We start from the raw sequence: 14,065 nt of genomic DNA on the forward strand, positions 1-14,065 counted from the left end.
AAATTGCCTAAATTTCAGTTTCTACTTCCCTGCTATGTGGTCCTAAAAAAAGAAAAATTTGGGCTCTCAGCACCTTCATCTTCTATGAAATGGGTACCATACGATATACCTCATGGGATTGTGGTGAGGGTTAGTTTCGTGTAAATGCCTAGACCAGTGCTTGATATAGAAGATGGCTGTATAAAAGTTAATCCTTATTTCCTCATATTCGCCAGGTTGGTTAAGATCCATTTGGTCTGAATCTTCGTATGTAAATCCATGACCAGACCTCCAGAAAACGAAGTTCACCCATGTAAAATGAGAAAAACCATGGGTCTCCCTCAAAGTTGAGGAGGTTTAAATAGGATAATCCATTTAAAGCATCTCACCTGTGCCTGGTCTAGGCTAATTGCTCAACTTTTGCTTAGCTTTCATACATTCAGTTAACAGCTTTTGAAGGCATTCTAATTAAGGCAGTGGGCACAAAAGAAGACAGTCGCTTATTCTCAGCAGTCTTATTCCCTCTTACTGAATGAGGATACATTTAGGATTAGGATGCGGGCAAATTGCTAGAGAGTGGACAGTATAGATGAATCATGCACAGAGTGCCAAGCAAAGACACAGGAAAATGTCTCACGGAGGGATGGCATCTATCTGAACCAACCTTTAAAGAATGGACAAGACCTTGAGGGATAGAAATAGGGTAGTTTAGCCTTGTCTAACAGGTTAAGAAAGGAGTCTCAGAAAGCAAAGGTCACTTGTCCCAGAACCTTCAATTAGCAGGGGGTGGGGCCCCACCCTGCATCCAGGCTGCTGGTCCCAGAGCCCATGCTGTCCCAGTTTCACCCCAATTCCTCCAGCAGTCCTCCATTTTTCTTGTGGAACATTTAGAGAGTACATTTTAAATATTAAGTTCAGACTAGAGAAAACCTTCTGGCCCAGTTAACATCCTAATTCTTCTTATGACTATATACCTTCTCTCTAGCTGTTCTTTATTAATGGAGACCTAGGCATCCATCACACCTCTAACCCTGGAAAGGCTCATGGGGTAAAAGGAAAAAAGAAAAAACAAAAAACAGCACACCACATTTAGAGAACAAAAGACCTGCTGACCTGCTTTCATCTTGGCATTATATGTTAATTCCAGACCTTAAAAGAGCTGTTAGCAAAGGGTCAAGCCTCTCAGGAGGGCAGGAAGGATGACAGGCTAGCACTAACCGAGTGACCTTGGGAGACTTCATCTTGAGTTTTTCCTCCCAGAGTGGGAATGGTGACATTTACTGTAGATCCCTTGCACGTTGACCAAGGCCGAAATTTGTTAATGTTTGTAGTATTTCCCTGAGGAAAAACCTAATCTTTAAGGAAAGCAAATCTGGAGCTCTCGGATATTGGCTGACACTCATGATCCAGTGGGGACCCATTGGTCACCAACAGCAGTGACTTTTCAGAATAGCTCACTATAAACCAAGTTAACCACCAAAGGTAATTGTCTAGCCTCTTCTGCCCGCTAGATAATTTTCTATTGATCATAGTTTGTTCTCAGGTAGTTTTCTTTCCAAGTCTATTTCAAACTATGGGTCATAGAAGACCTTGACTGATACCAGATGCAATTAGATTTGCAAGAATTTGCCAGAAACAGTTATGTACATTTCAGGGCTACAACTTGAAGAGAAAATTGAAAACTAAGGTGGAGAAAGTGGAAATATTCTGGGGAGGGATGGACAGAACAGCTTCCTTCTTCCCGAAGATCTAATGGGATCGGCAGCTCCCACCAATGGGGTGTTTGCTGGATGTCAGGCATAATATGCATTATTGCTTAGATTTTACAGTTAAAGAAACCAAAGCTAAGACTAGTTAAACTTGCCGTAGGTCACAGAGCTACTAAGTGGCAGAGCTGGCATTTGGAAACAGCACTACCCTATCCCAAATAGGCAGTCCCTCTCTCCCACACACCCTGATCTTGTGAGTGGCCCGTTAGAGACCCCGGACTATTCTGGAAACAGGAAAAGGGGATAGAAGGGATATAAATAAGTAGGCAACTCCTAGGCACAAACTGTTGTAACATTTACAAGATAAAAATCATCAGGGCACAAAAAGCTGAAGTTGAGAACAGGGAAGAAAGGCTTGATCATGAAACAGAGCTACGTCTATTCCAGTCACATACTACATGGCTTCTCGGAGTTCTCTCCTGTAAAATGGTACTAACACCACCTGGTTCCTAAGGTTGTTGTGCCATTATCAGTTATTTAATATGTACGGAGTCATCTAAAACATAGGAAATGCTTAACAAGTGCTAGTTCCCACAACTCCTCATAGAGGAGTGTCAAGGGACCTCCCCTATCTCCTAGTGTTTGAAAAGTTGGACATACAACCCAACAGAATAGAGCTCAGTCCAACTTTGTCATAGCCCACATACTTCTTTCAATTGTATAATTCACTGGATAAAGAGTTTTGAATAAAGGTCTACCCTTAGCCAATCTATTTCCTTTAGCTTATTCCCTTTTCTATATAAACCTCACTTATACGTGGGAGACAAAATGTACTTAATATGCTTTCAAATAAGATTTCCTTCCTTCCATCTTCCCCGTGGCACAGCTCCCAGAAAGTCTTCATACCTCAAAAAAAGATTTTATTAAGGGTTTAGTTCTGGATAGGCTTTCTATCCCTCAAGATCTGGCTGTTGGAGGTTTTTCTCCCCCCCCCCCCCCCACAAAAAATATTCTAGAAGACAATGGAAAAACAAACCTCCATAAACAGATTATAAATCTTATCACTAAGACATTATGTAGATTTGCCACACTTGGTAAAGTTGCAGTTTTAAAAAATGTGACAAAGAAACGTTAATTATGGGCTGTGACTGTTGCAAGCCAATGCTATGTCGCAGACCACTTTGCAAGTATACCAAAATCAACATATTATAGACCTTCAACTTAAAGGTTATAGGTTACTTACATCTCAAGACGACTGAAGAAAACCAATAGGCATGACTCAACAGTTATACTCAAATGCTTGAATTACATTATCCAAAACATCAAAATCATTTTCTAATTTTATGGGATGTTTATTTCTTTTGTATTTTTGTATTACTTAGAAATCCCTAAATACAATTTTTAAACCCTACCCGCTGAGTCCATGCCACACTCCTGCTGCTGGCAGATCCTCACATCCTTCTAACAAAATGTAATATTATCTATTGATGTTTGGAGAAGATTCTAGTACCTGAAGGGCAGAGTTTCTGTAATCCGTTTTGGCTCCTAGCTCAGGGTCTTACACATGGTTGTTCAAGAAGTATTTAAAATCCATTGAGCCACATCTTGTTTGTCTCTTGAACATCAGATATAGCTTAAAATATTACCTGCTATCTAGGCCAAACTTCATATATCCTTATTTTATTGGATTGGTGGTTTGTTAACCTCTTTAAGGCAAGCTTGGCACTTCACGTGGAGAACACATTCCCTGCACATTCAATTAAGTGGGAGTTAAACTGAACATTCCCAGGAACAATCGGTAAACTGTAGAAAGTAGCTTGGGGTCCTACTCCATACTCCAATGGAAGAACAGGAAAGTACAGTTAATTCTTATAAAGATCAAGAAAGGATTCACTTCAAGTACGGAATTGTCTTTTTTCTTACTAGAATATGGGAAGTTCTCATTATACATAAGGTCTCTCCTCATAAAACTCTAGTTTTGTGAATATTGCATTACAGGAGACCAAAGCAATGTGGGACTTCTGCAGCATAAAAAAGGGACCTAAAGTGGGAAATCCCTCTATTCTAGATCAGTGGTTCCCAACTGAGGAGAATTTTGTCCCCAGAAGACATCTGGAGACATTTTTGACAGTCACAACTTGGGACAGGGGGCAGTTTACAACTAGTATCTAGTAGGTATAAGTGGGATATGGCTCAATATCCTACAACACACAAGATTTTCCACCACCACGAAGATCTCTCTACCCCAAATTTCCAATAGTGACATTGAGAAACCCGGTTCTAAATGAAGCTCTGCCGTTTTCGTGACCTTGACCAAGTGACTCTCCTTAATCTTGAGGTGGGCATAGAATGCTCTGTCTAGCTTTTAAGACACAAAATGTAAAAGTACATGATAGACTACAAGTACTGATGTTAGTATGTTGTTAAACCAGAACACAGGAGAAGTGGTTGCTAAGTGACAGGTAGCATTAGCCAGTCAGTGCACCCTCAAGTGAGCAGACCCAGGAGGCCAGGCCAAGGACCCAGCTTCAAACACAGCCCTCTAGCAGGACCTCCAACTTTCCCTAGGATCCTAGGTCCAGGTCAGAGCAGACCTTAACTAAGACTATTCTAGAACAAACCTAGTGCCTGAGAGATCTAGGAGATGCCTGGAGAACCACTAGGAGTGGAGTTTACTCCACTGTTGGCCTCCATCAGACACCAAACCAGCAGCCAGCTAGCCTCCTAGCTGCCAACTTCCAACTAGAGCCAACCAGGGAAGCCAAACTTCCATTCCAGTGCCTGTTCCTTAAGTAAAGAAGTTGTTTTCAGGCTATAAATGTTTATCAAAGACAGGCTACCAAAACATGTTGACATCAAACCTTGAGTGCCTAGAATTTAAGGATTGTACCAGAAGTCCAAACCCAGCCCAAATATGTATGGAAATAGGGTATAGTTCAGAAAAGCAATTTTTATCAAAACCTAGAAAGCCAGCTCTTTTTCAGCTGATGAGAACTCTAGCAGAAAACACTAAAGTAGTTCTTTTTCCTTCTGCAATCCTGAAAGAAATTTTCTAGAATGGTCTTCACAAATCCTACTTGATGGAAAAAATGTGTTTAGTGGGGGGAGGCAAAAACAGATCCCATACATACAGAGGATAACTGGTAGGGAAACAAAGGAGGGCGAGAGGCACAGCCTTCCATTATAGAAGTAGTCACGGGAATGAAAGGTACAGCACCCGGAATATAGTCAACGGCATTGTAATAGCATTACATGGAGACAGATGGCAGCTACATGAGCAGAGTGTAACATATAGACTTGTCAAACCACTATGTTATATGCCTGAAACTAACCTTGTGGGTCAACAATCCTTCAGTTAAATAGTATTTTAAAAAAAGTGTAGGTACACCTGAGAGTTCAAACCACAATTTTTTTTTGCAAATCCTTGATATTTAGGGCATTTAGCAGGTCCCAAAGGGCAGCAAACAGAACATAGAATTTTAAGATTTTTGAGGTTTGGCATTAGAATTCAGTCAACATGCATCAATGATCTCCTATAATAAAGACTAAATCTTTAGGTTTATAAAATAGATATTAAAGTAAGAAGAATTAAGGCATGTGTGGATTTAAAACTTGAACGTGAGAATGAGAGGAGGAAAGTAAAAGATCATAGGTATGTGGCATTTGAATGTCAACTCTGGACTTCCCACCATAGATAAGGCAAGTTTTCTTAAGATATATGGCTACAGATTTAGGCAGGAGGATATTTTTCAAAACTAAGAAATGTTAGTCCTTGTAGTAGGTTACTACTGGCCCTAGTTTTTTTTCCCCCCCCACTTTCAAAAAAAAAAAAAAGAGATAGAGAATATTTTTCATTCTCCTCTACATTCTGTGCCTGAAAACACACTAAAACCAAACTTCATTGAAAGGTCTTTCTCCTTAAATGATCCCTGGATTAGAGGCTATAAATAAGCTACTGACAGCTTTTTCAAGTACCCAAGTACAAAGCACCTTAAGGACTCTCAAAAACATCCAATCCCACAGGATTCCTGCCTTCATTAAAGATCTAGGTTTTTAATTTTAATTAGAACATTTAAAATTTTCAGCTATATTAGAGCAGGAAAATGGAATATATAAGATTAGTAAAAGTTCAACAGAGGATCATAAGGAAGTTTTATGAGTAGGATTACTTGTTCTGTACAGAAAAACTGAACGCTATTAGAAAATAAGGCCAGAGGAATTACTGTGAACAGGAAAGACTTAGGAAGGTGCACAGAGATTAGAATCAGGTCTTCAAAGATGACTAGAATCATGATAGAATAAAAAGGGAAAGGTACTTCATCATGCCAAACAAAATGCAAAGGTGAGAAAATCCAGGGGACAGAGGATTGAAAAATTTGGACCCAAGGGTGAAGGGGAGACACTACAGGGAAAATTAAGACAGACAAGGTTACGAAGAACCTCGTACATTATGATGATTTTTCCTTCCGAAAGGGAATAAAGGGGGGTGCAGAGAAGGAAGAAACCCCTCCTTGAGCCCCAATCCTGCCAGGCTAAGGACACAAAAGGATATTTTCAATAAGACTTGGTAGTAAAACAGTACATCAAGAAAGGGAAAGCCAAGAGCTAGAAGGACCAAGGCCAAAGACTGAAAGAACTACTGGATACCTCCAAAGCTCAATTTCTTTAACTATCCAAAGCTGTATGTATGCTTTACTAAGAGTGACAGAATATTAATTGGACACTTAGTTTATATACACATAGCTGCCATTTATTTATGTTTCCTGCACACCAATCAGTACTGTTAAAAAGGAATCCTTTGATGGATTCTACCACTCCACATTTAAAATATTATTCAGTGATAACCAAGGATCATAGATTATCATAAAGACTTGAGAAGATTAGGTAGTCTTGTAGTGGCTAAATGACAGGAATATTGGGGCACCTGGATGGCTAAGTTGAGCTTCCAACCCTTGATTTCAGCTCAGGTCATGAACCCAGGGTAATGGGATGGAGCCCCCTATCACTCCCCATGCTGAGCATGGAGCCTGCTTAAGAAGTTATTGTTTGAATTAGGGAATTCAAAAGTTTTACCAGTTCCTACACATCTGGAACACTGCTAAATTCTAGGGGCCATATTTTTTTTTTTTTATTTTTTTATTTTTGGGACAGAGAGACATAGCATGAACGGGGGAGGGGCAGAGAGAGAGGGAGACACAGAATCGGAAACAGGCTCCAGGCTCCGAGCCATCAGCCCAGAGCCTGACGCGGGGCTCGAACTCACGGACCGCGAGATCGTGACCTGGCTGAAGCCGGACGCTTAACCGACTGCGCCACCCAGGCGCCCCTCTAGGGGCCATATTTAGAAGGACACTGGTTGATGTACCTGAATTACCCAGAACAGGTTAACTAAGTAGGATATAAAGTCCAAAGAACAATTAAAGGAAAAATCCAGATTCCTTATCTGGTTGCCCGATTCCAGACTATTATATGTAAAAGATTTTCTCCTTTCTCCCCCAATTCAGGAGAAAAGAATCACAAGAACTTTCACCAACATTCGAAGCAGCATCCTAAAGGCATTACCATGTACTTCTCTGCATGTCAGACTAGAAGCAGAGGGTAGAAAATATAGGGAAATGACTTTAGTTGTCTGAACTTAATTCTGTTTATCTAAAGACAATCATTTGACAGTAGACCTCCTCAGGTCATAGTGAGCTTTCCATCACTGGAAGTATTCAGTCAGAAGCCAAATTACCATCTGTCAAGGAGGCTAGGAGGGCTTCTTAAATTTGGTGGAAAATCTAGGATTTAAATCAACTCTTATCTGCAGCCTAGGATTCACTCTTCTCTAAAGACTTTTTAAACAAAGTAATAAAACGTACTCGAACTTCAAGGGGAAGTTTTACTGAAAGGACTCAGGGGGATCTTCCAGAATCTTAAGGGCAGGAAGAGTAGTGGAGGTCACAGGAGGGACTGAAAACTGGAACAGAAGGGGATCAGGAACCAATCTTTATTCCTCCAACTCTTGCTTGCTCCTTCCCAGGGTTTTATATTATATATAGATTTAGGTGTTTACTAAAACACATATGAAGTATTGATAGATGTCAAAACATTCAGAGAGTAGTACTTCCCACATTCCCATATCAAAAGGTCTCCTTTTGGCCCTCAGGACTACAAAGTTTGACATAACATATTGCATCTCCATTTCATAGGTTATAAAACTGATTTAGAATTAAATGGAGTCTACTATTCTTAGGGTTAATGGCCTACCTGGGCCTACATCCAGGCTTTCCCAAGTTCTTTCAGCTCTTCCTTCCACACTGCCTCCTTTGAGATTTTAATAAGTTGGTAGACCCAAGAATCACTTCACAGCCTGATGAATAGTCTATTGTTTCTTACACATCTTTTCACAACGAGCAGCCTTCAGTGACTACATGTTGAACGTGGCCTTGAAAATAGTTTCAAACAGTATTACAAACAAGGACAAATTTGTAACTGCTCTTCGTTCTGCTGGGACAATCTTCTCAAACACATTTCTCCATCATCTCCCCTGTCAGGATAGAAGCTCCATAAGCACCTAGAATGGCACCTGGCACAATGTAGATGCACAGTAAATATTTGTTGAATGAAAAACCCACCTTTCTGTCTCTGGCCCTCCAAGAATTCTGGATCCTTTTATAGCAAGACCAACCAACTCCCTGCTGTCATTTTACTTCATTTTGATTAAAAGAAGCTTCATTCACCACATAAATTTGAGTACAACCTTGAACAAGAGAAGAAGGCTATATTTTCAAGAATAGGGTCTGAAACCTGCCTAACCCAAAGGAAAAGTGAGAAATGAAATAGACTCACATTAAAAATACATGGGGCACCTGGGTGGCTCAGTCAGTGGAGCGACCGACTTCGGCTCAGGTCATGATCTCACGGTTTGTGAGTTCGAGCCCCGCATCGGGCTCTGTGCTGACAGCTCAGAGCCTGGAGCCTGCTTCTGATTCTGTGTCTCCCTCTCTCTCTGTCCCTCCCCTGCTCATGCTCTAAGATAAGAAATTAATACTTGATAAAGGCCTACTAGCACATCAGCTGAGATACCTGGAGGGGACAAAGTGATACCTCTAGAGCAGGTGGGACTGACATGGGTATCTGAGTCCAGAGAAAAAGGACCGTAGACACACAACTCAGCTGTTATCTGGAGATGCTAAAAACACTTTATGCAAGTGAAAACCCAATCCAAGGTACCTAGAAAGTCCAACGTACCAGTTTCAGGTACAGTTTGGGGCAGGAGTCAAGTGATAGCACCAGGACTCAGGGTCTCCTTCCAGCTCTGCCTTTTTTCTGCATTTGGTTCTGACTCCAAGTAAGCTCTTATTCTGAGACAAGAGACTGCCGCACTCTAATCCTTCTAATTTCAAGCTCAGCAGAAAAGAGGGAATCTGCTTCAATGATGGCAAACCAATGTCCCAGAACAGAGTCTCATTAACTCCTACTGGCCTTACCTGGATCAGATGTTGGTCTCTAATCCAACCACTTTGGCTAGAGGAATAAGAGGTTTTGATTGGCCTAGGCTTTTTTTTTTTTTTTTTTTAAAGTTTGAGAGTGCACACACATGCAGTTGGCAAATAGGGGAAGAGGAGGAGGAGGAAGAGAGAGAGACAGAGAGAGAATATGAATATGAATCCCAGACTCTACAGTCATCCTGGAGTCCAACTCAGGCCTCAAATACATGAGCCTAGAGATCACCATCTGAGCCCCAAACCAAGAGTCTCATGCCCAAGGGACTGAGCCACCTAGGATCCCTTAGGTCTTAAAGCAGAATTGGTGGACAGAGGATTCCCCCAATGGACTATCAGGATATAGCTTTCGTGAGGGGAAGTAGATGCTAGAGGCAAAAAACTATTAACTATTCCACCCTCCAACTAAGCCTAAGCATGGCTCTTATCCTACTTGGCCAAGAGTAGGCACCGATCCTGCATTCTCAGAATCCCTCAAGACAAAAGCAGTGGTATAAATTTGGAAAACAGGAGTTAACTGGCTCCAACTTATATTTGCCATGTTGCCTAAAGTTATTTAGCCTCATTGACCCTCCATTTCTCACATGCAATATAGTGATCACACCACCTTCCTCAGTTATAGGACTTAAAGAATGTACATAATTTGCGGATTTCATTGACTAGTCAATCCCAAAGATGGCAGTGAAGATGGGGATATTCACAGTTGCATCACTGTCAGAATTCCATTCACCATTTTTACTGTGCTTGGCCTACTCTTATTGAGGCAGAGTTAGTCTTAAGAGGGCACAGTGGGCACCTTAATCCAGGGGTTCGGTCTTTGATTACAACCTCCTTTATAAGCAGCTAAGATTAATTCCCCTGGCTTAACCCCTTATAGATCATTTAGTATAGGTTATACTAAGTATTCTCTCCCACAAAATTAAAGATCTCAGTTAGTTCTACCTTAGAAAGTCTGTATTTGCCATAAAAAAAATATCAAATCCCTTTGGAAAGCTGGTCAAACAGGGACAAGCCCAATTTGAAATAAGCACATTTTGCCTCCGTCATTCTCCGCATCTACAATTTGGCCATACCCTACAAAAATCCCTTCCCTTGGATAACAGAAGCTTTCAGTGTATCGCCACCTGTTGGTAGGGACTAACAAAGCTGGTTCATCAACAGACGTGGGCAAATCCTCCCAGCACCTTACCACGGTCTGGGAAAACGGAAGTTCCATCTTGTATATAGAAAGTCTTCACTTCGGTTTTGCCTTTGAACATGCTACCTAAACTTCAGGCTCTCAAGGACACTGGGGAGGACTCGCTAGGACTATTAAGTAGGAGGCAATATTTCCTCACACATTTTAGCACATCTATATTTCAAATGCTGTCTCTAGGTCCTTCGCCTTTCAGGATCACTAGAAGATCCTCCGAAATCTTCTGAGAAGTCTTTGGCATGGCCCATAACTCAGGTGTCCTCATCCAGTTTTGTTCTACATTAGAGAATATGGCCGATTATGGTCACTCTCGGCTCACTGAGCATCCTTTACATCACGGGAAAAACTCCATTTTAGGATATGGGTCATAATCTGAAATACTCTTAGTGCAGGTTTTAGTACTAAAGGTGTGGAGTTTTTTTTTGTTTTTTAAGTCCTTGCTTCATGGAGCATTTTTAAAAGCTCAGTTTTCTGACCTTCTATACATTAGGTTAATTTGTCAGACCACTTAACATTCATTACATCCTTTCTCAGATTTACTTTAGGAAACGTGAGAGGGCAAGGTGAATTACGTATTCCAAAGTATGTAGATTCAGAAGGACACTTCAAATTACAGGATACCCCCACCACGTTGGAATCTTTTTCATCACCGTGGTGCTCAGCAGTTTTCCGGGCCCAACAGACTAAGTTCAAAAACTAAAGCCACCAAACTCAAGCATATGCTCATCACCCATGGTCAGGGGATAGCTAAACTCAGTACCTTTTCCAGTATATATTAAAAAAGCACTTACAGGAAATCTTCACTGTTAAAGTTACCTGTTTAAGAATCGTAAAGAGGGGCGCCTGAGTGGCTCAGTTGGTTAAGCAGCCGACTTAGGCCCAGGTCATGATCTCACAGTCCGTGAGTTCGAGCCCCGCGTCGGGCTCTGTGCTGACAGCTCAGAGCCTGGAGCCTGTTTCAGATTCTGTGTCTCCCTCTCTCTGACCCTCCCCCGTTCATGCTTTGTCTCTGTCTCAAAAATAAGCGTTAAAAAAAAATCGTAAAGATATAGATTTCTAAATATGGTCTTCAACATTGGTAAAACTTCATGCCGTTTAGTTTGGAAGAGAATTTACTTGGGAGTTGAAGCCAGAACAGAGGATTTTCTCCAATGACCAAGGGAAGGATTTCTCAAGATTAAAGCTTGCTAACCAATCGATTGGACGTCAACCCCCACCTCCATTCTTCAATAGCACTTGGTTTCCCTGGAAGACCCCTGCTTCTAGGATATTAAGTTCTATTCAAAAATCAAATCCGATTTATGAACAGACTCTAATTTTACCTGCTTTCAATAGACAAAGTTTTTTTATTTCCTCTTCCTTTCAACCTTAAGGACCCAATCCTTTTATAGACCTTATGATTCAAGTGTTTTCTGGAATTTGAAGGAAACCAAGTTCTGGGAGATTAAACAGGGTTTACTATACATCAGAGAAGGTCTACTTCTAGCTCGTTTGTTAGAGCTCCAAGAGGAGAGGAGAGGATGGTGGGAAGGTCAAGTAACCTATATCAGAGTCCCCTTCCCTCCCTCTCCTTCTGCCCCCTATGTGCTGGCTTCCTTACCAGCACACCCTTACTCCACCCTCACGAAGCTTACAGACCAGCACTGCCATCAGAACACAATAGGTTAAATGCCACAGTGAGAACACACGGGGGAGTCACCTTAGCCACCCTCAGGACTGGCTTTGTAGGCGTACAACTTGTGATTATATAGGACCCCTTGCTCTGCAGGATCTCAAGCTTGGTTTCATGTTGGCGTGGTGGTCTTGAAGTCCTTCACCTTTAAGAATGGGGCCCTGCATTCATGTTGCTCTGGGCCCTGCGAGTTCTGCAGCTAGCCTTTAGCCACACTCATCATCCAAGGTCAGACACAGGCCCTACTATTCAGGCCCAGTTTGGCATTTAGAGCTCCTTCCCTGGAGCAGGCTCTAATGACTCAGCATGCTTTCCTTTCCCCCCTTAGTGCCACAACTCCATTCTTTATTGGGCTTGCCACCTTCCCACATTGGCCGAATGATGCTTAATGCATTGGCTCATCTGCTTAATAGACAAGGAGATTTTTCATTGGATGGTCTTGTAAACCTTAAGGAGAAAACTAATAAAGAGGTCATAAAGTTACTAAGCAAATGGCAGATTACTTATATTGCAGTTTTAATGCTTATTTTGAGACCGCACGCCCACGTGCACAAGCAGGAGATGGAAAAAGAATGAGTGAATCCCAAGCAGGTTCTGAGCTGTCAGTACAGAGCCGGACACAGGGCTCTATCTCACAAACCAGGATATCATGATCTGAGCCGAAATCAAGAGTCAAATGCTTAACCAACTGAGCCACACAACCACCTCTATTGCAGCCTGTTTTATCAAGGATGCAATAGAAAAACCGCACCCCCCACCAAGCCTGAACAGTGAAGCAGAGGAGAATACAAACCACTTGGGTGGCTGGCCTTTCTGTAGTCCAGACTGGGCCCCTAACACCCAAGAAAGGGAGCCCTTGAGGTATTTTTTCAGAGGTTAAGACCCATGAAGTCTCCAGAGCAAACCACTCAGATCAGCTCAGAAAGTGGCACCCCCTGCCAGAGGTTTGGAGCACTGGGACAAGAAACACCATAGGATTCCACCCATTTCAATGGGAACGGTGGTGCTTAAAGGGGTGAACTTTGCAAAGGTCACACAGCTAATAAATGAAGGACCCAAATCCCACTTGCCAGACTTCAGAACCTCGACTCTTGCCCTGGGATGCACCCCCTTCCACAGCTCCGATCTTCCAGGGCAGCGCTTTGGCCGCCCCAGTGTTCTCACTCAAGGTTTTTCAGCTGCTGTTTAAGTGGGTAGACCTAGAAACCAGCAGCTCTACGCCCTCAGCAGCTTCAGGCCCCAAGTGTCGATGTGGGCTTTAGGGAAGAGGCTGGTGGCATAGCTAGTTCTAACTTGGGAGAGCCAGCCTACAGACAGGGACAGGCCTGCACCATGGGATGACTAAAGGCACACCCTTCCTGCTTTCCAGGAAACTGCATTCTGGGAAACGATTTTATGGAGAATAGAGGCTGGGGTGCCTGGGTGGCTCAGTCGGTTAGGCCGCCGACTTCGGCTCAGATCATGATCTCGCAGTCCGTGAGTTCAAGCCCCACGTCGGGCTCTGTGTTGACAGCTCAGAGCCTGGAGCCTGTTTCAGAATCTGGGTCTTCCTCTCTCTGACCCTCCCCCATTCATGCTCTCTCTCGGTCTCAAAAATAAACGTTAAAAAAAAAAATTATGGAGAATAGAAGCTTTGGAGAAAAGGGCAGTGGAGTAAGGCAACAGTACAGAAGCTGAAGGGAAGGACTGGGGGCCATTCAGTGAGAGCCAGGAGGAACAGCCTCAGCAGCTGCCATGAACGGACAATCAAGAAAGGAAGACTGCTGATTTTTAGGAAGCTTTCTGAGTGGAAGGCTGAAGGAAAAAAGAAAAAAAAAAAAAAACCTATACTGCCCTGGGGTTCCAGGGTGGTTCAGTCAGTTAAGCATCCAACTCTCGATCTCAGCTCAAGATCTCGTGGTTCATGGGTTTGAGCACCACATCAGACTCTGCACTGACGGCACAGAGGCTGCTTAGGTTTCTCTTCCCCACGCTCTGCCCCTCCAATAGCACGCACACACGCTCAAAAATAAAAAACACACAC

Source organism: Panthera uncia, assembly GCF_023721935.1.
Source record: "Panthera uncia isolate 11264 chromosome A3 unlocalized genomic scaffold, Puncia_PCG_1.0 HiC_scaffold_12, whole genome shotgun sequence".
NCBI lineage: Eukaryota > Metazoa > Chordata > Mammalia > Carnivora > Felidae > Panthera > Panthera uncia.